At 38.4% G+C, this 25,788-nt stretch overlaps 1 protein-coding gene across 3 annotated transcripts in view; it reads right to left on the minus strand.

The window, feature by feature from the left end:
* LRRC8C (leucine rich repeat containing 8 VRAC subunit C) overlaps window positions 1-25,788 on the minus strand; it is a 91,615-nt gene that overhangs the window by 39,061 nt on the left and 26,766 nt on the right. Inside the window, exon 2 of one of the 3 annotated variants that reach the window (XM_073811334.1) lies at window positions 16,134-16,470. The exons of the other annotated variants lie outside the window; for them this stretch is intronic. The gene's annotated coding sequence lies outside the window, so the exon portion shown is untranslated. The remainder of the gene's footprint in view (window positions 1-16,133; window positions 16,471-25,788) is intronic. 3 annotated transcript variants of the gene reach the window in all.

Here is a 25,788-nt window from a genome sequence, read left to right on the forward strand (position 1 = left end):
ACAAGCAACAACGAACAACACAATAAATGAAATTAAAAATACTCTAGATGGGATCAATACCAGAATAACTGAGGCAGAAGAACGGATAAGTGACCTGGAAGATAAAATAATGGAAATAACTACTGCAGAGCAGAATAAAGAAAAAAGAATGAAAAGAATTGAGAACAGTCTCAGAACTCTGGGACAACATTAAATGCACCAACATTCAAATTATAGGGGTCCCAGAAGAAGAAGAGAAAAAGAAACAAAATATTTGAAGAAAATATTTGAAGATATTTGAGAAAATATTTGAAGAGATTATGGTTGAAAACTTCCCTAACATGGGAAAGGAAATAGTCAATCAAGCCCAAGAAGGGCAGAGAGTCCCATACAGGATAAACACAAAGAGAAATATAACAAGACACATATTAATCAAACTATCAAAACTTAAGTAAAAGAAAAAATATTAAAAGCAGCAAAGGAAAAGCAACAAATAACATACAGGGGAAACCCCATAAGGTTAACAGCTGATCTTTCAGCAGAAACTCCTCAAGCTAGAAGGGAGTGGCAGGACATATTTAAAGTGATGAAAGGGAAAAACATACAACCAAGATTACTCTACCCAGCAAGGATCTCATTCAGATTCGATGGAGAAATTAAAACCTTTACAGACAAGCAAAAGCTAAGAGAATTCAGCACCACCAAACCAGCTTTACAACAAATGCTAAAGGAACTTCTCTAAGCGGGAAACACAAGAGAAGGAAGAGACATACAAAAACAAACTCAAAACAATTAAGAAAATGGTATTAGGAACATACAAATTGATAATTACTTAAATGTAAATGGATTAAATGCTGCAACCACATGACACAGACTGGCTGAATGGATACAAAAACAAGACCCGTATATATGCTGTCTACAAGAGACCCACTTCAGACCTAGGGACACATACAGACTGAAAGTGATGGGATGGAAAAAGATATTCCATGCAAATGGAAATCAGAAGAAAGCTGGAGTAGCAATTCTCGTATCAGACAAAATATACTTTAAGATAAAGACTATTACAAGAGACAAGGACACTACATAATGATCAAGGGATCAAACCAGAAGAAGATAGAACAATGGTAAATATTTATGCAACCAACATAGGAGCACCACAATACATAAGGCAAATGCTAACAGCCATAAAAGGGGAAATCGACAGTAACACAATCATAATAGGGGACTTTAACACCCCACTTTCACCAATGGACAGATCATCCAAAATGGAAATAAATAAGGAAACACAAGCTTTAAATGATACATTAAACAAGATGGACTTAATTGATATTTATAGGACATTCCATCCAAAAACAACAGAATGAACTTTCTTCTCAAGTGCTCATGGAACATTCTCCAGGATAGATCATATCTTGAGTCACAAATCAAGCTTTGGTAAATTGAAGAAAATTGAAATTGTATCAAGTATCTTTTCTGACCACAACGCTGTGAGACTAGATATCAATTACAGGAAAAAACTGTAAAAAATACAAACACATGGAGGCTAAACAATATGCTACTAAATAACCAAGAGATCACTGAAGAAATTAAAGAGGAAATCAAAAAACACCTCAAAACAAATGACAATGAAAACACGATGACCCAAAACCTATGCGATGCAGCAAAAGCAGTTCTAAGAGGGAAGTTTAGAGCAAAATAATCCTACCTCAAGAAACAAGAAACATCTCAAATCAACAACCTAACCTTACACCTAAAGCAATCAGAGAAAGAAGAACAGAAAAAACCCGTAGTTAGCAGAAGGAAAGAAATCATAAAGATCAGATCAGAAATAAATGAAACAGAAATGAAGGAAGCAATAGCAAAGATCTGTAAAACTAAAAGCTGGTTCTTTGAGAAGTTAAACAAAATTGATAAACCATTAGCCAGACTTACCAAGAAATAAAAGCAAGAAAACTCAAATCAACAGAATTAGAAATGAAAAAGAAGTAAAAATTGACACTGCAGAAATACAAAGGATCATGAGATATTACTATAAGCAACTATATGCCAATAAAATGGACAACGTGGAAGAAATGGACAAATTCTTAGAAAATCAAAACCTTCCAAGACTGAACCAAGAAGATATAGAAAATATAAACAGACAAATCACAAGCACTGAAGTTGAAACTGTGATTAAAAATCTTCCAACAAACAAAAGCCCAGGAGCAGACAGATTCACAGGCGAATTCTATCAAACATTTAGAGAGGAGCTAACACCTATCCTTCTCAAACTCGTGCAAAATATAGCAGAGGGAGGAACATTCCCAAACTCATTCTATGAGGTCACCATCACCCTGATATCAAAACCAGACTAAGATGTCACAAAAAAAGAAAATTACAGGCCAATATCACTGATGAACATAGATGTAAAAATCCTCCACAAAATACTAGAAAACAGAATCCAACAGCACATTAAAAGGATCCTACACCATGATCAAGTGGGGTTTATCCCAGGAATGCAAGGTTTCTTCAAGATATGCAAGTCAATCAATGAGATACACCATATTAACAAATTGAAGGATAGAAACCGTATGATAATCTGAATAGATGCAGAAAAAGCTTTTGACAAAGTTCAACAGCCATTTATGATAAAAACCCTCCAGAAAGTAGGCATAGAGGGAACTTACCTCAACATAATAAAGACTATATATGAGAAACCCACAGCCAACATCGTCCTCAATGGTGAAAAACTGAAACCATTTCCTCTAAGATCAAGGAAAAGACAAGGTTGCCCACTCTCACCGCTGTTATTCAAAATATTTCTGGAAGTTTTAGCCACAGCAATCAAAGGAGAAAGAGAAATAAAAGGAATCCAAATCAGAAAAGAGGAAGTAAAATTGTCATTGTTTGCAGATGACATGATACTATACATAGAGAATGCTAAAGATGCTACCAGAAAAATACTAGAGCTAATCAATGTATTTGGTAAAGTAGCAGCATACTAAATTAATGCACAGAAATGTCTTGCATTCCTATACACTAATGATGAAAAATTTGAAAGAGAAATTAAGGAAACACTCCCATTTACCACTGCAACAAAAAGAATAAAATACCTAGGAATAAACCTACCTAAGGAGACAAACTACCTGTATACAGAAAACTATAAGACAGTGATGAAAGAAATTAGAAACGACACAAACAAATGGAGAGATATACCATGTTCTTGGATTGGAAGACTCAATATTGTGAAAATGATTATACTACACAAAACAATCTACATATTCAATGCAATCTCTATCAAACTACCAATGGCATTCTTCACAGAACTAGAACAAAAAATTGCACAATTTGTATGGAAACACAAAAGACCTCGAATAGCCAAAGCAATCTTGAGAAAGAAAAACGGAGCTGGAGGAATCAGGCTCCCAGACTTCAGACTATACTACAAAGCTACAGTAATCAAGACAGTATGGTACTGGCACAAAAACAGAAATATAGATCAATGGAACAGGATAGAAAGCCCAGATAAACCCACACACATATGGTCACCGTATCTTCAATAAACGATGCAAGAATATACAATGGAGAAAAGACAGCCTCTTCAATAAGTGGTGCTGGGAAAACTGGACAGCTACCTGTAAAAGAATGAAATTAGAACACTCCCTAACACAGTATACAAAAATAAACTCAAAATGGATAAAGACCTAAATGTAAGGCCAGACACTATCAAACTCTTAGAGGAAAACATAGGCAGAACACTTTATTACATAAGTCACAGCAAAATCCCTTTTACCCACCTCCTAGAGTAATGGAAATAACAACAAAAATAAACAAATGGTACCTAATGAAACTTAAAAGCCTTTGCACAGCAAAGGAAACCATAAACAAGATGGAAAGACAACCTTCAGAATGTGAGAAAATATTTGCAAATGAAGCAACTGCCAAAGGATTAATCTCCAAAATATACAAGCAGCTCATGCAGCTCAATATAAAAAAAACAAATAACCCAATCCAAAAATGGGCAGAAGACCTAAATAGACATTTCTCCGAAGAAGATATACAGATTGCCAACAAACATATAAAAGGATGTTCAACATCACTAATCATTAGAGAAATGCAAATCAAAACTACAATGAGGTATCACCTCACACCAATCAGTATGGCCATCATCAAAAAATCTACAATCAGGGGGCTTCCCTGGTGGCGCAGTGGTTGAGAGTCTGCCTCCCGATGCAGGGGACATGGTTCGTGTCCCGGTCCGGGAAGATCCCACATGCCGTGGAGCGGCTAGGCCCGTGAGCCATGGCCGCTGAGCCTGTGCGTCCGGAGCCTGTGCTCTGCAACGGGAGAGCCCACAACAGTGAGAGGCCCGCGTACCGCAAAAAAAAAAAAAAAAAAGTCTACAAACAATAAATGCTGGAGAGGGTGTGGAGAAAAGGGAACACTCTGGCACTGTTGGTGGGAATGTTAATTGATACAGCCACTATGGAGAACAGTATAGAGGTTCCTTAAAAAACTAAAAATAGAACTACCATACGACCCAGCAATCCCACTACTGGGTATATACTCTGAGAAAACCATAATTCAAAAGGAATCATGTACCACAATGTTCATTGCAGCTCTATTTACAGTAGCCAGGATATGGAAGCAACCTAAGTGTCCCTCGACAGATGAATGGATAAAGAAGATGTGTCACATATATACATGGAATATTACTTAGCCATAAAAAAAACCGAAATTGAACTATTTGCAGTGAGGTGGAAGGACCTAGAGTCTGTCATACAGGGTGAAGTAAGTCAGAAAAACAAATACCATATGCTAACACCTATATATGGAATCTAAAAAAAAAAAATGGTTCTCTTGAACCTAGGGGCAGGACAGTAAGAAAGACGGAGACCTAGAAAATGGACTTGAGGACACAGGGAGAGGGAAGGGTAAGCTGGGACGAAGTGAGAGAGTAGCATTGACACATATACACTACCAAATGTAAAACAAATAGCTAGTGGGAAGCAGCTGCATAGCACAGGGAGATCAGTTCGGTGCTTTGTGACCACCTAGAGGGGTGGGATAGGGAGAGTGGGAGGGAGATGCAAGAGGGAGGGGATATGGGGATATATGTATACATATGGCTGATTCACTGTTATACAGCAGAAGCTAACAGAACATTGTAAAGCAATGATACTCCAATAAAGATGTTAAAAAAAAAAAACAACTCATTCGTCTATCTTTCACTTTGAATGGATCTTTTATCTGTACATGATTTGGTAAAAACATGTGTTGGTCATCTGGAAAATACTGGATCACTTAGTTATGGAGATCTTCCAAATGTTACAAATCATACCTAAAAATCACATTCATTAATATCACTACTGCTTTCATCAGAAAATTTTTTAAGTAATTGGAGGCTATCCAACTCATGGTGGTGGAAACAAATTTTCCAAAATTCTATTCATCACTTGAAAGTTTGAATTTTATTTGTGGCAGCAAATATTATCAGTTGTTTGCCTTGAGATGTCAAGTTCGCTTCAATCATTTTGAGAAAGTATCTTCCACATAGTCAAGTCTGAATAATCAGTTGTTTTATTCAATTAAAAATGGTACGTTATGATAAAGTGGCTAATTCAACTCCAATAAGGATTTCCCTTGAGACACCCACTGTACTTTGAATTCAGCAGAAGTGCTTTATGTATTCTTCCCTTTCATCACACTGTATATTATTACAATACGTAGTCAAAGGTCGAGAGCTATTAAAATAATAATTTTTACTGATTCAATGAGGACATTAGATGAAACTGGCTTTTTTCTTCCTTTAAGTTGTAAAAGTGTGCCAATGAAGAATACTGTACAGTAGAATTTGGTGCCTCTATTATGATTCATGCTAAGATGACTTACCCACCATTGCTTTTGTACCATCAGTGAAAAAGGCAAAAAAATATCTTAGCATTAAAAATTAGTTTTGATCTTGTGGACCCCCTGAAAATGTTTAGGTGACTGGTGTTCCATGAGTCACACTTTGAGAACCACTGAGGTAGAGGCTCACTGTTCCTTCCTTTATCTATGGCTCACCTTGAAAAAGCAAAGGCCTGGGCACTTAATCATGAGATTCTCCGAGTCCTTGGCTGAGTTGTTTCATTGGCATCATTCTCTTAATAGGGAAAATAAAGACAAACTGAGGAATCTAAGAAACTTAAGTATTATCTACTGCTTCCTAATACTGGTACAGCCTAGTTAAGACGGACTGTCAGAGAAACAAACAGTCAAGATGAAACAGACTTTCAGCATTATAACTCTACTCAATGTACTTAACCTCTTTTGGGTAAGTGTGTGTATGTGCTCGTGTATGTACATGCCCTTATATGTACGTACATATATAATACATATAAATGTATGCAGACATACGTATAATACACACACAGATGTATAATACACATACACATAGACTTTATTGTTTTTACATATCACAAGGCTCAAAGCCAATATCCAGCACAGATTTAATCCTTGGAATTATTTTTGATGCAAGGAGGAAGTAAAGGAGAAGTTGACTTAAAAACGCCAAAACTAAACAGAGGGTTGATGAACCTTGTGCTTGCTTAATTGAAAAACAATTTTGTATTCTTTCACAAATTTCAGCATCTCTTAAAGTTGTGTATTACAGTGATGACACAATTTCTCTTTCACTATCATTGTGGTTTCCACATGATTTGTGACCATTTCAAGCTGAAGAAGCCACTTCTGAATAAACTGCTGAGTTTATAGTTTTTTCCCCTAAAGATCAATTAGGATAATTATACTTATATTTAATTTTTTTTTCTATTTTAGAAATATAAATGGTTATCTTTATATTTCTTCCAGCTCTAATTTCCAACCATTATGTAAGATTTTAGCTTACCTAATAATGTCTTTGGAAACATGGCATTTCACATTCAATCAAGAGATTCTGGTATCCTATACCAAGGTGAGGGGGGGCTAGGATGAATTGGTAGATTGGGATTGACATATATACACTATTGATACTCTGTATAAAATTGAAAACTAATGAGAACCTACTGTATACCACAGGGAACTCAACACTCTGTGGTGACCTAAATGGGAAGGAAATCCAAAAAAGAGGGGACATATGTATACGTATAGCTGATTCACTTTGCTGTACAGTAGAAACTAAGACAACATTGTAAAGCAACTATACTCCAATAAAAATTTTTAAAAAAATTTTAAAAAAGAAATTCTGGTATCCTAATTAAAAATATATAAACTTTTATATTATGTTATATATTTGCCTCTGTATCCTTTTGCAGAAATCTATTTGCATTACTTTTATTAAAAATACTTATTACCAAAAGTCATTTTAATGGCCTCATTGTCTATAAAATTTTACCTCTCAAAAATATCACATAACATAATCCTTAGGTAAAGAATATTGGTAAAGTTAGTTGCAAACTCAGAGTTTTTTATTTCTTTCATTTATCTGGTTCTTCCTGAAACAATCTGTCTTCCTCCCTCTCAGGAGAAGTTTAATATCTTCTCCAGAATTAATTACAGAACAAATTCTACTCTATTTGTTAACCCATGACTTTAAGAATACCAAACATATTCTACTTTGATTCAAATCTGATTGCTAACACTGTTTTCCAACAGCTATCAGGTGGGTATATATGGCTAACAGTGCTTTGTTCCACATTTTTCTGGCAGATGGAGAATGGCATCACCTTTAGACAGTACACTCATATACCACTCAAGGAAACAAGGGCCAATTCCAAGTGATAATAGTAATCATATCAGTAACATAGTGAGTGTCCCCTTACAAAAATGAATTTTAAAAATTCAGTAATTCCTGAGCATCAAGTGTGAATTCTACAGGAAAGAAACCCACATATATTATTCATCTACGTGGCTAAATCTAATGGTCAATTCTCAGCCCTCACCTTACCTGCTCTATCTTCAGCATTTGGCATAAAGTGACCATTCTCTACTTGGCTTTCAGGATGTCACAGCCTTTAGGTTTTCCTCCTGTTTTCCATGCTGTTCCTTCTTTAACTACTTGTCTGTTACCTCATCTTCCCCCGACCTCTGACTTTGGTGTGCCCAATGCTTAGTCTTCGATGCAGTTCTCTCCCCTAACTCACTCCCCTGTGAGCATAGTGCTTTAAATGGCAGACCCAACTGCCTACTCGGTATCTCCATCTGGACATCCAGTAGACACATGAAACTCACTACGTGCCACACTAACTCCAGTTCCATTCCCTTATCTCCACCTCTCCCATCCCTGGCAAAGCCCTGTTGCTCTTGCAACTTTTCCCCCTTGATGGCAACTCCATCTTTCCAGGTGCTCAGACCAACGTTTCTGGAGTTATCCGTGAGTCTTCTTTGTCTCTTACATCCCACATCCCATCTGTCAAAAAATACTTATATTCCTTATTGTCTGTCCCCCCTAAAAGAATGAAAGTTTCTTGAGGACAGGAACTTTCTTTTCAATTCTATTTTGTATTTTGACGTGTCCCTGTACCTAGAAAATAATGCTTGGCATATAGTAGGCACTCAATATTTGCTGAATAAATCAGTGAATAACTAGTAATTTTAATAAAGATAGGGGGTGCAATTGCCTTTCGTTTTGGAAAGAATGATTATGAAAGCAAAGCGTGTGTCTGAGTAATGTCATGGGAGGAAGATCCCACAGTGCAGGGCCGGGACATTGGCAGAGCCAAGGCCAGTGCAGAAAAGCAGTGTAAAAGAGGAAGGGCACAGAAATACCATGATTTATTTATGGGTCCTTCTCAGTGGTACCAATCAAAATAAAGTCATCAGAACATGCTCCAAACATCAATTATAAAACAAATTACGTTTCCTCTAGCAGTGCAAAGATGGAAATAAAAAACAGGACAAAAGCCGAAGTTTCTAATTTTATAGAAATATCTTTCTTTCTTAGGAGAGTGTGACTCTGGATTGTGTTTTACTCTGTAGTTGTGGTATATGTGACAAAATTTTTTTTAGAAAAATCCACTAGAGAAGACCATAATTATATGGGTCTATAGACATATACTTAATTTAAAGAAACTCATAAATGGGTTATAACAGTTCAGAACCCAAAAGGCACTTTCAGAAGTCATCCACTCCATAACTGTCATTTTATGAGTGAACAACCTGAACCAAGAGAGATTATGTGACTTACCCAAGGAACACAGCTAGCGGTGAGCCTTGACTTCTGGTCAAATCTTACCTCTTACTATACAGCTCCTAGTTAACTACATCATGCTGATCTGAATGTACAGAATCTAAAATATACTAGGAAACAAATGGTTTAAATAGAATTTCTCTTTTCATGTCCCTCTTTGAAAATAAAATGAAAAATAAACTCTTATTAATACATTTAAATGATTCTTAAGCTATAGTGCTCTTATAGTCCCATAAATGAGAACTTTAGATTCAGAAGGAATCACGAGGCAAGTTGAACTTGCAACCCAGTGGATACTTCTGTACTATCATCTCCTTGAATATTTCTGCTATGCCGTGTGTTAAATTAATGGCCCAATCACATTATTTGAAAAGTATTCAAAATGAGCTTAACCTGTTTTTCTAAGACAGGTGGGGAACAAAAATTATGCCTACCTGGCAATTTTAGTTATCTTTTAATCAGTAAAGATAGAATATCTCTTTCTCATTATACCCTTCCCATATTTAAAGAAAACCCCTTTAGTCACTGTGCTTCAGGTCACACATCTCAAGGCTGCTGCTTTACATACTAGTTTCCACAGTTATCTTTAACACAGTCATAAGCTTTTTTTAAAAAATTAATTTAATTTTTATACGGCAGGTTCTTATTAGTTATCTATTTTATACATATTAGTGTATAGATGTCAATCCCAATCTCCCAATTCATCCCACCACCACCAAAAATTTGTTATGTACTATTATCAGTAGCTGATTTTTCTCTCTCACAAGCATAATTCATTTACTCATGCACTTGCTATAAATAATTATAGCATTATAATAAATATGTATTAAAATGTATATTAAAATGTACATTAAAAATATAAATTTTAAGATATGCCACGCACCGTGCTAGGTGCTGGTGGAATGGAAGTGAACAAAATAGACAAAGTGCCTGCCTCACCCCTGTGTACTCTACTAGGAGAATGTGCTTGAAAGAAATTCCTATGAAAGCATGAATTGTAACTGCTCTTCTTTGTACATGTGATTGATTATTGTTTCTGGTGCCAATGGTGCATTTAAAGAGGTGGTTGTTTTCATTTCATTGAGGACAAGGTTTATATCTTGTTTAACTTTGTATCTTCTAGAAAATAGCACAGTGCCTTAGAATAGACCCTCAATACATATTTGTTAAATTCAAAGAGGCCTAAACATATACACACCCAATTGAGCATTTTGTAGTAAAGACCAAATTCTTCTATTATGTTATTATCCTCTGTTATAGTTTGATACTACAATAAATAAGAGAGTAACTATTATCACACAGCTTCACACTGTAAATAGTGACTATTCAAAGTACATCCACTACTGAAGAGACAGTTTGAGAAGAGGACAAGAGTCAGGAATAATTTATAATTTCAAAGTTAAGGGTCATTGAAATTTTTTTTTTTTTTTTTTTTTTTTGCGGTATGCGGGCCTCTCACCGTTGTGGCCTCTCCCGTTGCGGAGCACAGGCTGCAGACACGCAGGCTCAGTGGCCATGGCTCACGGGCCCAGCCGCTCCGTGGCACGTGGGATCTTCCCGGACTGGGGCACGAACCCGTGTCCCCTGCATCGGCAGGTGGACTCTCAACCACTGCACAACCAGGGAAGCCCGGGTCACTGAAATTTTAATGTACAATGTCTGTCACCAGTTATAAAAAGAGTGTGTCATTCGATGACGACTTCTTAGGCACCAACCTGTACCCAATGGCCACATTTTGTGACTCCCTTATCAAAACATTACCCTATTAAGAAACAAGTGGCAGAAAACAGATCCAAACAAAGAAGTGTTATTTATAATATAATGGTCTGGAATACTGCATTTATAAATCTTAGTGAGATCTTGATTTCTTTAGAATATTTGTCAAAGAGCTTCAGCTACATGTATATGACACTAATAATTATGTAATGCTTAATCTATACATTTTAAGTAAATTTCAACTCAGAAATCTTTTTGAGAATGAGGCTAAATTGTGATCTAATCGTTTTTTAAACCCTGACCATAAAAGATTATCATAAAATCATAAAATGTTACTCATTCCCTCAGCCCTCTGCACCCCACTGGTCTTCTTGGTCACCTCTTCATTCCACACTGTTTCTACCTCCTTTAAACCGGGAACAATCTTCCAGGAATTAGTGTATACTCAACCCCCCGCCCCCCAACCCCATAAGATTCTAAACTCTTGAAAAGACTGTGTGTTTCCCCGTATGTGATTTAGACGAGGTTTCGGTTCTTACCAGTCTTCACATCCAAAAACTAAGTCTAGATTTCAATTTAGTAAATCTGTAATGATTGTTTTGAAGATGATTTATTTCTTCCTTTAATGGACAAAAAAAGACTGAGGCTTATCTTTAGTCCAGTTTTCCCCCTTGAACAAAGAGAGCATAGTAGTTCTAAGCAGCTGACACACCATGAATATACAGTGCAGGCCGGAAGATTTAAACAAGTGCAGGAAGCCATCTACCTGGAAGGCAACTTTCTCTCTGAGGAAGGGACAGGGAGGAGAGGTAGGTGGAGAAGACGGGAAAATTCCTGCTCTCTAGAACATTAAAACTAAAAAGTTTTTGTGTTTTTTTTTTTTGCGGTACGCAGGTCTCTCACTGTTGTGGCCTCTCCCGTTGCGGAGCACAGGCTCCGGACGCGCAGGCTCAGCAGCCATGGCTCACGGGCCCAGCCGCTCCGCGGCATGTGGGATCATCCTGGACCAGGGGAAGAACCCGTGTCCCCTGCATCGGCAGGCGGACTCTCAACCACTGCGCCATCAGGGAAGCCCTAAAAAGTTTTTTGTTTATTTTTCACAAAATAGAGCAGTCTGAAAAGGCAGGGATCACCTTTTCTTTCATATTGCATGCTATGGGGCCTAAAATGCTCAATAGTTTGTTGAATCGAATTCCTAATGATTCTGTGGGGGGAATGTTGCCTTTTCTGTTCCAACAGAAAGTTTGGTGTGTTTTACAAACACCTTTTCATACACATAAGTAGACTGGTATGTATGAAAACAGAGCACCAACCAAAAGAGTGACAGGGAAGTTAAAGCAACTTGTTATCAAAACTTTGCTACTAAGCTTTCTTTTTCAATGGGGTAAAATTTCAAATTTCCAGCCATGTTAAATACAGTAGGAGACAAAAGTAACCCTCCTCAGGAAACAAGAGATTGGCGGTTAAAGTGAGAGATTGAAAGACTAATGGATTTATAGTATGACCATTTTTATCATCCTTTAACTCATCTTTATAAGAATCTGACATTCACAATTTCTTTTTTAAGATCAGGGACCATGGTAGGGTTGTTAATAGCAGAAAAATATTAAATGCTGAATAAATTTCTTTGCGGCTTTTCAAGAAGGTTATTCTCAAGAAGTTAGCTCTTGGTCTGTCTTTTCTGTTGGCTGTGCTCGGTAAAATCCATGATGGAAGGAAGAAGTTCAGATCCTCCAGTCTCCAAGAAAAAAAAAAAAAACTACAGGAGAAAATCAACAATGACCAGAATTTTACTGTCAGCATATTAAAACTGACATGAATGTACCTGAAAATTGGAATATTAGGTTTTTGTCCATCCAACCAATAAATATTTAACGCAAGGCTTTGTGCCTAAAAGAAAAATATTTGTTGGGTTTGGCTGTAAAGTTAACACATTGATTTAATGGCCCATCTTTTCCAAGTTAGACATTATATGAGTTCCCTCTTCCAACTCTTATTCTCTCACAGCAAAGCTAAATAAAATCTAACATGGTGATATTCAGTTCTCCTAGAGTCTCACATCCTAAAGGCTGGCAAAGGGCATAAGAAGCTTCTGTATATGAAGGCGCCAGGAGAATACGGTCAAAGGCTACTTGCCTCTCACACCTAGACTGTGCCAAGAATCTAAATGAAAAAATCCTTGGAAAATATAAATCAATTCATTAAAATACATCTGTTTCTGAAGATAATTATTCTTTTCCAAAAACACATAATAAGACCCTATTTCCCGCCCTCCAGAAAAAGGAAAGAAACTAGGTGATGCACATGATTGCAAAGGTTGAGTGATCTCTGGGGCTCTCATAAAGTCACTACAAAGGAGATACAAGCAATAGTAGCAGGTCCTTGTGGTGCTAACCCTACGATAGGAATGTTCTTTCAATCTCTCCTCACTTTTCAGACTCCTATGTACCCTGCAGAGCTTGGCTTTAGTACCACTTACTCAGAGAAGCTGTCCTTGATCTCACTGACTAGGGCAAATCCAACACTGCAGGCTCTCACAGCACTGTGGACCTCTCTTGGTTGTCCCTGTCATAGACACCATTTTCCATTCATTTGTGTGGTTCTGGGTGAATGTTGGTCTCCATTGTCTTCCCAACACCTAACAGTCTTGGCACATAACAGGTGCTCAATATATATTAATCGAACAAATTAATAATTCATTCAAAACAAAGTTCCAAGAACAGTTCCAAAAACAGTTCCAAGTGTGAGATCTCAGACTTATTAATTTGAATACTTTGTCAGCAAAAAGAAAATAGAGGGAAAAATTTAGAGCCCATCAGCTAACTTGGAATAAGACCCCAAACAGTGCCATCTTTATAGACAAACTGTATAGCAATATTTTGAAACTGTTTACTTGCAGTTGCTATTATTAGTAAGAAAGATGGCTTGGGGCCAGATGAGGTCTTCCTGAGAAAACTATTTCAAAGATATTGAGCTCTGCCAAATGTATTTTTAAATGGTTCAAAGACCTAGAAGACAAGATACTAAAGCCCAGTAATATTATCAACTTGCATGGTGACATCCAGTTATCTAAACCAGTTTTATTCAACAGCTTCATCAGTAGGATGAAAAGGCAGATTGAGGATGCTTGAAAGGAATAAAACTGATTCAAGAGTTGTTAAATTGGGAGGTTTTAATTATTAATCACAAATACTGAAAAACTATGCAGAAAGGTCACAGACATTTAAAAACAGATTTAGAAGGAAAAAGTGAGGAAGAAACAAGTAAAATGTCTTTTTAAAAGTCGAACATTTCAAAGCTGAGAGATCCTTGGAAGTTCTGAAGTAAAATGGGATTTAGGAATGAGTGAATAATCTTTTGGGTGGCTTAGGGCCAAGGGAAAAGACAAGGTTTACGGAACAACTGTGGGGATTTATTTGTTTTTACTTATCCTGTAATGTTTAATCCTATTTCAGATGACCCATGTTAAAAACTTAACAGACCAATGTTGTAGGGCCCTAAAAAATGGTTATACAGACATAAGTTAAAATTGTTTCTGGAAAAACAAAGTAAATGTCTACTCAACAAAGGAATAGAAATTGGTAAGAGATAAGTTGGTTCATTTCTACTCAATGTTCTCAGATATGAAAAGTGTTGGTATTCTTGTGGGAAAGAAGTGTAACCTAGGGAAATGAGGTCTAGAAGGCCAGGATTTTGATTCATCCTTGGTCTTTCCTTTCTGGAGGCTGAGAGAGGGATATATTATCATTAGAGATAGCTACTCTAGAGGCACAAAGTTTTTCAAGGATAGATTCGGTGCCATTGAAAAGCTCTATATTCCTAGCACCTACCACGGTGCCTGGCAGCTTTATTCATTCTTTCTGCAAGTACTAGAGTAGCTTTTATCTGCAAGGTATTGAGCTCACTAATGTGGATATACCAATGATTAAGACAGATATAACTCCTGTCCTTATGAACCTTATATCATGATGAAAAGACATAGTAAATAACGACACACAACCATTTAATCACAATTGTGACAGGTGTGATGAAGTGGAAGTTTTGGGTACTCTGGTAGTATACTGTAAGTCCCCTACATACGAACCTTCAGGTTGCAAACTTTCAAAGATACAAACGTGTTTGCATGTCCAATCACGTAAGTTAGTTCACGTGTCTGGCGTACACTGTCACGTGCGTGCATCCTCTACAAGTGGTTGTGTTTTTGTGTACTTACATTGTGTAGCTTACTGATGAAGACCTGATGGAATTGGAAGCCCAGAAAAAGGACGAAGAGAGACAAGAGGCAGAAGTAGTAACTGAAGAACTGAAGAGGTTCACGATGCAGGAGATGGCAAGGGGATTTTCTTTATTTGAGAAGGTACTGTTAGTTTTTGAGGCACAGGACCCGAACGTAGAACGGTACATGAAGGTTGCGGCAGCCGTTCGGAATGCAATCCAGTGCTACCGTGTTATCCATGATGAGATAAAAAGAGCTCCTACCCAGATATCACTGGGTCGTTTTTTCAAGAGGGTAGATAGAACTGAATCCAGCAAGGAACCAGAACCTGCGCCATCAACGTCAGGCATGAGTGAAATTGCAGCTTGCCCTCCGTCCCCTATTGCTGACGATCCTTCAGCTCTACCACCTCCCACCTCCTCTCCCTCCTCCAGTCAGTAACTCTTCTTGCCTGTTCACTCGATGCCAGATGCTGTACTGTACTACTGTACTTTTCAAGGAACTGTACTGTAAGATTAAAAATGTTTTATTTTTTGTGTTTGTTTTTTTATGTATTATTTGTGTGAAAAGTATTATAAACCTATTACAGCACAGTACCATATAGCCGGTTGTGTTAGTTGGGGACCCTGGCTCACTTTGTTGGACTTACCAACAAACTGGACTTATGAATGTGCTCTCAGAACAGAACTCGTTCGTATGTAGGGGACTTACTATACTGAGGTACCTGAGCTACAGGGGGTTTAGGAAGTGATGCCTACATGAAAATAGGAAGTATAGGTAGGAATAGTTACTTTGATAAAGTTGGAGCCCAGGACCAGGAGAACATTCTGGGCAGAATGAAAGGGCTGAAATGTGACGGCTTTTGGTTCCCCCTTTGAGACATATCATTTTGCCCTCCATCACTCATTAGAAAGGTTTTGGTTCTGTTTATTCGAATAAGGTTGGACTTGATATCTTCTGTCTCTGGAGACATGAGGGAAGGGGTAGCCTGAGCTTGTTCAGATTCCATGAGACAGAGGGTGCCCCAAGTTACATGTTCTTAGACTGAAAGGACAAAAAGTCACAGGGACTCACCAGCAGTCTTTTTCTAAGGTGGCAGCTATGAGGGCCAAAGGCTGCTCTTCTCTCCTGCATCCGTCCAAATGTGTACCAGCCTGCGGAGTAGTCATCTCACTCAGAATCTGTCTAGAATTCCTCCTTCGCAACTGACTTCTGAGTTACACACAGGAAATTCAGTCTTTGGTCAGAGGACAGTCTCCTTTAGTCTGTTTTATTTATGTTTTTTTCTTTTCCTCCCTTGGGTAGAACCTTCTTCCTTCCATTTCTTTCTTCCTCTTTCCCTTCCTTTTTCCTCCATCCCTCCCATTCTTCCTCTTTCAACATTTGTTATCCAACCACTCTGTGTCAAGTACTGGGGATAAAAGATAAATAAAAAGCGATAGTTGACTATGTGGGCAACAGATCTATAAGCAAGGAGACTCAAAATGTGTTATCCCTTCTTTTTGCTCCTCATCTATTTGTATGGATTCAAACCCAAAGGGTTTATGTGAGCCAGACCAGCACTAGGAAAGAAGCACACCACTAGCCTTTAACCTCTGCAGGCAGTTTGTCAAGAGCCCTGTCAGAGAAGGACAGAGATATAAAAGCAAGCATGAAATTGTCCTGGGATGAAGTAAAACTAAAAATGGAAATAGGGGCTTCCTTGGTGGCGCAGTGGTTAAGAATCTGCCTGCCAATGCAGTGGACACGGGTTCGAGCCCTCATCTGGGAAGATCCCACATGCTTCAGAGCAACTAAGCCCATGCGCCATGACTACTGAGCCTGTGCACCTAGAGCCTGTGCACCGCAACGAAGAGTAGCCCCTGCTCACCGCAACTAGAGAAAGCTTGTGCGCAGCAACAAAGACCCAAATGCAGCCAAAAATAAATAAATAAAATAAAATAAAAAATAGAAATAAATAGGTACCTTAACTTTCACAATCTGAACTGGAATAGACTGGGATAGATTTTTTGTTACACAAACTCTTGCAACTTGCTATTCAAAACCCAAGAACCAAATAAATTTGGATAAGAGAGACTATTTATTCAGTATTTCCATCCATTATTTCTTTTTGTAATTGAGATATAACTGACATATAACATTGTATTATTTTTAACTGTACAACATAATGATTTGACATACTATATATTGTGAAATGATTACCAGAACAAGTTTAGTTAATATCCATCACCACACAGTTACAAATTTTTTTTCTTATGATGAGAACTTTTAAGATCTACTCTCTTAGCAACTTTCTAATATACAATACAGCATTGTTAACTATAGTCATCATGTTGTCCATTACATCCCCAGAATTCATTTATCTTATAACTGGAAGTTTGTACCTTTCAACCGCCTTCACCCATTTCAGCCACGACCCCCATGCCCACCCCCCGCCCAGCCTCTGGTAACCACCAGTCTCTTCTCTGTATCTATGAGTTGTTTTGTTTGTTTTAAGATTCCACATACAAGTGAGATCACATAGTATTTGTCTTTCTCTGTCTCACTTATTTTACCTAGTATAATGCCCTCAAAGTCCATCCATGTTGTTGAAAATGGCAGGATTTCCTCCTTTTTCATGACTCAGTAATATTCCATTGTATATAGACACCACGCTTACTTTATTCATTCATCCATCAAAGGACACTTCAGTTGTTTCTATGTTTTGGCTGTTGTAAATAATGCTGCAATGAACATGGGGGTGCACACATCTTTTCCAGTTAGTGTTTTTGTTTCCTTTGGATAAATGCACAGAAGTGGAATTGCTAGATCATATGGTAGTTCTATTTTTAATTTTTTGAGGAAACACCACACTGTTTTCTATAGTGGCTACACCAATTTACATTCCTACCAACAGTGCACAAGGGTTCCCCTTTTTCCATATCCTCACCAACACTTGTTATTTCTTCTTTTTGATGACAGACATTGATTTGCATTTCCCTGATGATTAGCGACATTGAGCACATTTTCATGTGCTTGTTGGCGATTTGTATGTCTTCTTTGGAAAAATATCTATTCAAATCCTCTGCCTATTTTTAAAAATTGGATTGTTTGGGTTTTTTATTTTCCTATTGAGTTGCATGAGTTCTTCATATTTTTTCGATATTAACCATTTATCAGATATATGACTTGCAAATAATTTCTCCCATACCATATGTTGCCTTTTCATTTCCTTGATGGTTTCCCTTCCTGTACAGAAGCTTTTTAGTTTGATGTAATCCCACTTGTTTATTTTTGATTTTGTTGCCTTTGTTTTGGGTCTCAAGAGCTCACTGCTAAGAACACTGTCAATGATCTTACCCTCTATGTTTTCTTCTAGGAGTTTTATGGTTTCAGGTCTTTAACTCATTTTGAATTGATTTTTGTGTATGGTATATGATAGTGTTCCAGTTTCATTCTTTTGCATGTGGTTGTCCAGTTTTCCCAGCACCATTTATTAAAGAGACAATCCTTTCCCCATTGTCTATTCATCCTTTTTTCTTAAACTGGTGCTTCTTTCTGGTGAGAAAGTCCATAGCGCTTTTCTAATCCTCAGTGGGATTTGTAATCCCCCAAATACTTAACCACTACACTGCAGTACATCAGCTGTTATGACTACAGAAGAGCAGAAAAACGTGTGTGGAAAGAAAGTAGCTGCAGGAATTAAACTAGAAAAAAGTGGTAAGAACATGAATGAGTCAGCATAAGGGTATAAGAGCTTTAAAAGGTATCAACTTCAAAGAGAAAATGAAATTATTTGGGTTGCCCTAGTAACACCAAGATAAAAATGTGGAAGTGAAAATGCAGGATTTAACACTAGGAAAACCTTTGGCACCAAGATCTCTCCTATCATGGAATGAGCTTTACCATGGCAACAGGCAAAAAACATGTAAACGGATTAAAGAAAAAATATCCAAGGGAGTGGAAGCACGGTAATAAAGACAAAGCTGATCTAATAAATAAACTGTACCTTTCTTTTCTTTTAATTCACAGCATTAAATAGGGGGAAGGCAAAGGGTCTGCAGGGATCAAATGAGACTTTCCTCAGTGACATGTGGTCTTAAATGATTTTAAAAGTTCAGCTTAATGTATTATTTTCACACACTTATTTTTCCCCAAATGGTATAGAATCTCTACTCAGTCTAGACCTCTGGTTTTATTATAGGAAAAGGCAAAAGAAATAAAAACAGAAGGAATAGGTTAAATTTTCCATGCCCAATCTCTACTTTTTTGGAGGAGTTATGTCCCCGGCGATTAAGGCAAGAAGAGACATTCATATTAATGTACTACTGCAGTATTAAAGGATTACTCTAGTATTATAGTATTCAGGACACGGCACTGAAGTCAAAGCGTCCAGGTCTGAATCCTGGCTCTGCCACTTGTGAGCTGGGTGACCATGAACAGGTTACTCAATCCTTCTGTTTCCTCATTTTTAAAATGGGGAAAAGGATGGTATCTTCCTTCACTGGGTTTCTGGGAAGTGTATAAGAGGTAATTCTGGCAAACACTAATTGCTGTACTAGGCAGGAAATTAGCACTCATATATGACAACTACTAATATTATCAATAGAGCTAACAATCCAGTTTGATAAGTATGATAGGGAGTTTACTATTAAGAATAAGAATTTCTTGGTGTTTAGGGCCTTCAGCTCTAACTTGAGGTATCAAACTAAAAACAATTCTTTATAAAACAAAAGAAACAAGGTTTGAAAGATCGTTTTTGTTAAAAGGGAGAGGAAAGATCTAACAATGAATAGTTAATATTATTATACCTACTAAATACCAGGCATTAAACAAGTTATCTGTTGAGCTTCCACATGAAACCCATGAGGCAGGTATGATCTTAGCTCTTCAGAAGAAGAAATGTACAAGAGAGACGAATGATTTCTCCAAGGTTACAAAGCCTGTGACTGGCACACCAAAACTTCCCACTCCACTCTGTCAAGATTCCAATGCTCAAACTCATTCTACTTCATGAGAGAAATTATTTTAGTCTCTAACAACCTCCTTTATGGGAAATTCAGCCTTGTCATCCATTGGCCAAAAAGCCTATTTGGGGAGTTAGCTATCTGAGGACTGAATGCAGGGCAATCAAAACTCTAGCCTAAAGTCTGGCACTGAGAGAGAAATCCAGTCTGAGGAAAGATCTTTTAAAAGTTTATAAAGGACTCAGCTTCTCTCCACGAGGGGGTAACTGGTATCGCACTTACACTTCTGTCGTACGTAGAGAGAAAAACACAATTTTACCAGAACCACAGAATATCTTTTATGTTATACTCTTGGTTACACCTATTTTTCGTTTGATGGTAAACCCTTGGGTGGAGAATGCAATCCCCCAATTTCACACTGTTCCAATCTCCTTTAGGGGGACCTGCATGTGACTTTCAGGAACTCAGTGCAGCAAAACAGCAAGAACCTTCTGTACTGAGAATTTGAATACTGGGAAGCATATACCAAATGAAAATAGAAGGACAGTGACTACTTACTTCCTTTTCATTGTTCTTATTCAAGTTAATTTGGTCAAGAAACTTAACTATTAACCATCTCTTGCCCCTAGAAAATTATCAGATCCTCCCTTTCTTGATGTTTCAGCAGTGTTTTGCTTTATTGCAGATATGTCTACAGAGGATTTGTTTTTCTAAAACATGGTTCAAATGTTCATTGTCTTTTTTTTCTAATTAATTAATTAATTAATTTTTTGGGGGGGCTGTGTTGGGTCTTCGTTTCTGTGGGAGGGCTTTCTCTAGTTGCGGCAAGCGGGGGCCACTCTTCATCGCGGTGCGCAGGCCTCTCACTATCGCGGCCTCTCTTGCTGCAGAGCACAGGCTCCAGACGTGCAGGCTCAGTAGTTGTGGCTCACGGGCCTAGTTGCTCCACGGCATGTGGGATCTTCCCAGACCAGGGCTCGAACCCGTGTCCCCTGCATTGGCAGGCAGATTCTCAACCACTGCACCATCAAGGAAGCCCCATTGTCTTTTTAAAATTATGATTCTCAATTTCTTGCTTCCAGTTTCAGATCACACAATGTTTCCAGAAGCAGGGGACAGAAAATGCTTCAGGTGCACTTTACGTAAAAAATTCCCATAGGTACCTGAAGTCTCTTCCCAATCCCTGGGTTGATTGGGAAGAACTAAGGTTGGCAGCCTTAGTTCTGCCAACTAATTCTTTTTTTTTTTAATCTTTATTGGAGTACAATTGCTTTACAATGGTGTGTTAGTTTCTGCTTTATATCAAAGTGAATCTGCTATACATATACATATATCCCCATATCTCCTCCCTCTTGCGTCTCCCTCCCACCCTCCCTATCCCACCCCTCTAGGTGGTCACAAAGCACCGAGCTGATCTCCTTGTGCTATGCAGCTGCTTCCCACTAGCTATCTATTTTACATTTGGTAGTGTACATATGTCCATGCCACTCTCTCACTTCGTCCCAGTTTACCCTTCCCCATCCCCGTGTCCTCAAGTACATTCTCTACATTTGCGTCTTTATTCCTGTCCTGCCCCTAGGTTCTTCAGAACCATTTTTTTTTTTTTTAGATTCCATGTATATGTGTTAGCATACGGTATTTGTTTTTCTCTTTCTGACTTACTTCACTCTGTATGACAGACTCTAGGTCCACCCATCTCACTACAAATAACTCAATTTTGTTTCTTTATATGGCTGAGTGATATTCCATTGCATATATATGCCACATCTTTATCCATTCATCTGTTGATGGACACTTAGGTTGCTTCCATGTCCTGGTTATTGTAATTAGAGCTGCAATGAACATTGTGGTACATGACTCTTTTTGAATGATGGTTTTCTCAGGGTATATGCCCATCAGTGGGATAGCTGGGTCAATATGGTGGTTCTATTTTTAGTTTTTTAAGGAACCTCCATACTGTTCTCCATAGTGGCTGTATCAGTTTACATTCCCACCAACAGTGCAAGAGGGCTCCCTTTTCTCCACACCCTCTCCAGCATTTATTGTTTGTAGACTTTTTTTTTTTTTTTTTCGGTACGCGGGCCTCTCACTGTTGTGGCCTCTCCCGTTGCGGAGCACAGGCTCTGGACGTGTAGGCCCAGCGGCCATGGCTCACGGGCCCAGCCGCTCCTCGGCATGTGGGATCTTCCCAAACAGGGGCACGAACCTGTGTCCCCTGCATCGGCAGGCGGACTCATAACCACTGCGCCACCAGGGAAGCCCTGTTTGTAGATTTTTTGATGATGGCCATTCTGACTGGTGTGAGGTGATACCTCATTGTAGTTTTGATTTGCATTTCTCTAATGATTAGTGATGTTGAGCAACCTTTCATGTGTTTGCTGGCAATCTGTGTATCTTCTTTGGAGAAATGTCTATTTAGGTCTTCAGCTCATGCAGCTCAATACGAAAAAGACAAACAACTAATTCTTGATGTTAAGACATACCCAAACATGTAGACCATTCTGAAATTGTAGCTCTTTTAGGGGAATCTGACTTACGATATGATTTCATGTCAACCTGAATTCTAGGGTACATGTTCCCTTAGCTTCAATTTTTCTTCATATCATCAAATACAACCTGCATATACTTCTATTAGTGCTCTGCTTTCTATTTATATTTAACCTTAATGTTTTCATCCCAACTCCCCAAGTTTCCTCCTTTTCTTGTTTTCCCCAATATAAGTGACTCATGATGTATCTAATGGATCAGATGTATGGTTTGAGAGAGAAGAAGATGACACCAAGATTTTTGACTTGAGGAACAGAAAGGATAGAGGTGACATTTTCTGAAGGGAGAAGGAAACGACAGAAAGAGTAAATTTGGGGAGGGGGGGATGAGGAATTTGGTTAGAGACATGTTAAATATGAGACATCTATTAAGACGAACAAGTGGAGGGACTCCAGAAACAGTTGGATATACTAGGCTAGAGTTAGGAAAGATCTGGGCTGGAGATATAAATTTGGGGGTCATCAGGGTATAGGAAGTGATTAAAGCCATGGGACAGTATGAAGTCACTTTGGAAGTATACAGAGAGAAGAAAACTACCTAAGGACTTCTACAGCAAGGAGCATTTTGCCACCAGATGTGGGATTGAATTACTCTCTCACTTGTTTAGGTTACCGTGAAAATGTCATATTATCATTAACATGATAATGGAACACTGTCTCTGGTGACCCTCTTTAAAATATTAATACTAACTTGTCACCACCAGTGGCACACTATCCAAGCATGCCAGTTTTTCATTCTCCTAAGTGACTTTTATCAACAGCATTATCTTTATCAGGTGTACTACATACGTGTCTACTAGTGTTTTTGTCTGTCTCCTGCATTATAAGGTACACATAAGAAACAGGGACTTTGTTTTGTTCACTCGTACCTCCCAGTGTGCAGAACAGTGCCTGGCACATAAAAAGGACTCGGTAAATAGTTGCTGGATGAATGAATGATGAAGAATGAGTATACACGTATTCTGAAATTCTCTCAGTTGTTAAAAATGAATAACTATTATACCTGTTTTATTGCTCTTCACAAATTGAAGGTTTGTGGCCACCCTACATTGTGAGATAATGGTTAACATTTTTTAGCAATAAAGTCCTTTAAAATGAAGGTATGTACATTGTTTTTTAGATATAATGCTATTATTGCACACAATAGACTACAGTGTACTATAAACATAACTTCTATATGCACTGGGAAACCAAAATTTGGTGTGATTTGATTTATTGAAATATTTGCTTTATTGTGGTGGTCTGGAATCAAACACACAACACCTGTGAGGTATGCCTGTATAACAGAAATATTTCTGTAAATACCAGAATTTAGAGTTAGGTGCACTTAGTTTTGAAGAAGAGAACCACCAGATTTGTTTTTGCAACACTCTGCATCTTCTCATGATACCCACACTCTGCTTCAGGGCAGAGGAGAAGCAAAGAAGGTATGAAAGGCCACCTGCGAGATTTATGCGGAGGTTGAAAAGGAAAATCTTTCTCTGCCTAGTTCAGGGAGTTGGGAGAGGGAAGATAGGAGAGGAGTGGGAAAAGAGAGGTTCTCGGCCTGATTTATTTTGAACTTGGGCTCCTAGATAATAACTGTAGCAGTATCATATTCTTTCCTCTACTTCCATTGCCTGTCTAAATCACCTTCCAGGGACCTACCATAGAATAAGGTAAAGACTGCAAGAAGGGAAGGACAGGTACTTACTAAGCAACGGCAGGCAAGAGTGATCATTGATAGTTTGGGTCAGAATTCTCAATGGTAAATGACTGGCAAAGCACAAGTGCAGGAGGATGGGAGAGTCAGGACTGTGGGAAGCCATGGTGAATCTACCATCATTCTGCAAAAAACATGATACTAAACTGGTGGTAAGAAGAGCCTGTAAGTCAGCCTTTTGCTATAACTAGCATTATTCAGTCCCTTACTGGAGTCTGAGTTCCATCTTTCAAGAGGAATGTGGAAAAATATTAGATAGACAGTTATTTAAGAGCAAGTTCCACCTGCAAAAATATATCCAGATTTCAATATTTCCAACTCAGCTCTATTGCTATTACCCTGGTCCAAGCCATCATCATCTCTCAGCTAGATTACTGCAATAGCCTCACAACTGGTCTCCCTGCTTCTACCACTGACCCATATACATTTGTCTCAACTGAGCGGCAGAATGATCCTATTAAAATATTGGGTTTCTCCTGTGCTCAAAACCTTCTGACAACTCCGTCTCACTCAGAAAAAGCCAAAATGTTTACAAAAATCCTACTAGGCCCTATGTAGTCTGCACTCTTCCCACGCTCAGCACCAGTGTCATAGCCTCCTTCACTCTTGCTAGCTCCAGCCACACTGGTCTTTCCTGCAGTTTTTTCAACATCCCAGGTTCACTCCTGCCCCAGGGCCTTTGCATGTGCTGTACCCTCTGCCTGGAATTCTCCTCTCCCTGATACCAGCACTTATCTGCATTCCAACCACTTTTCACCATTTCTGTCACTACCACTCTGGGCCAAGCCTTCACCAGCTCTCGTGTGGATAATACAGCAAAGCTGATTTCATGTATTACAACTGCAGCCCCGGCACTCCCTTTCTTCCTGCCCTGCCTTACTTTTCTCCATAGCATTTGGCACCTTTGAACACGCTACACATTTTAGTTACTTACGTGTTTCTCTTGTCTCCTCCCCCTTGACCGTAAGTCCCATGGAGGCAGGAATTTTTGTCAGATTTGGACACTATTTTGTCCCTAATGTCCAGGAGAGTGTCTGACCCATATTTGTCATTCAGTAGGTATTTTTTGATTGAAAGAATAAAGCAAGAGAAACAGAATTTAAGGAGACAGGTTACCTAAATCGAGACAAGCAAAGGAATATAAAGTCTAACAGATGATTCAAGAACCTAGAAGTATATGGATAGACTAAGGTACCGACTACAAAGTGCTTCAATTTCAGATGTAAAAACAGGCCCTCAAACGGCGGCATGAGAGGTTCAGGGTAGACAGGAAGAACCTGTTGTTACATTATTCAATAGACGGTTCTAGAACAAAACCTGTGGGTTGGTCATGCCACTGAGATGTGAAAAATGGGTGCGACTTGCTCTCTGGGGGTGGGAAAGCCCACCGCTCCTCTGCTCGGAGCCTAAGGTGAGTATTTCCCCAGGAGCCAACATCACTTACTGAAACAGCAGAGTGCCATGTGTTTCCAAAGGGGAAACACATGTACTGGTGTTCAATCAGGAATTACCCACTGCAAAACCTGTTGACAGAA

This window comes from Tursiops truncatus, chromosome 1 (genome assembly GCF_011762595.2).
Source record: "Tursiops truncatus isolate mTurTru1 chromosome 1, mTurTru1.mat.Y, whole genome shotgun sequence".
In the NCBI taxonomy this organism is placed as follows: Eukaryota; Metazoa; Chordata; class Mammalia; order Artiodactyla; family Delphinidae; genus Tursiops; species Tursiops truncatus.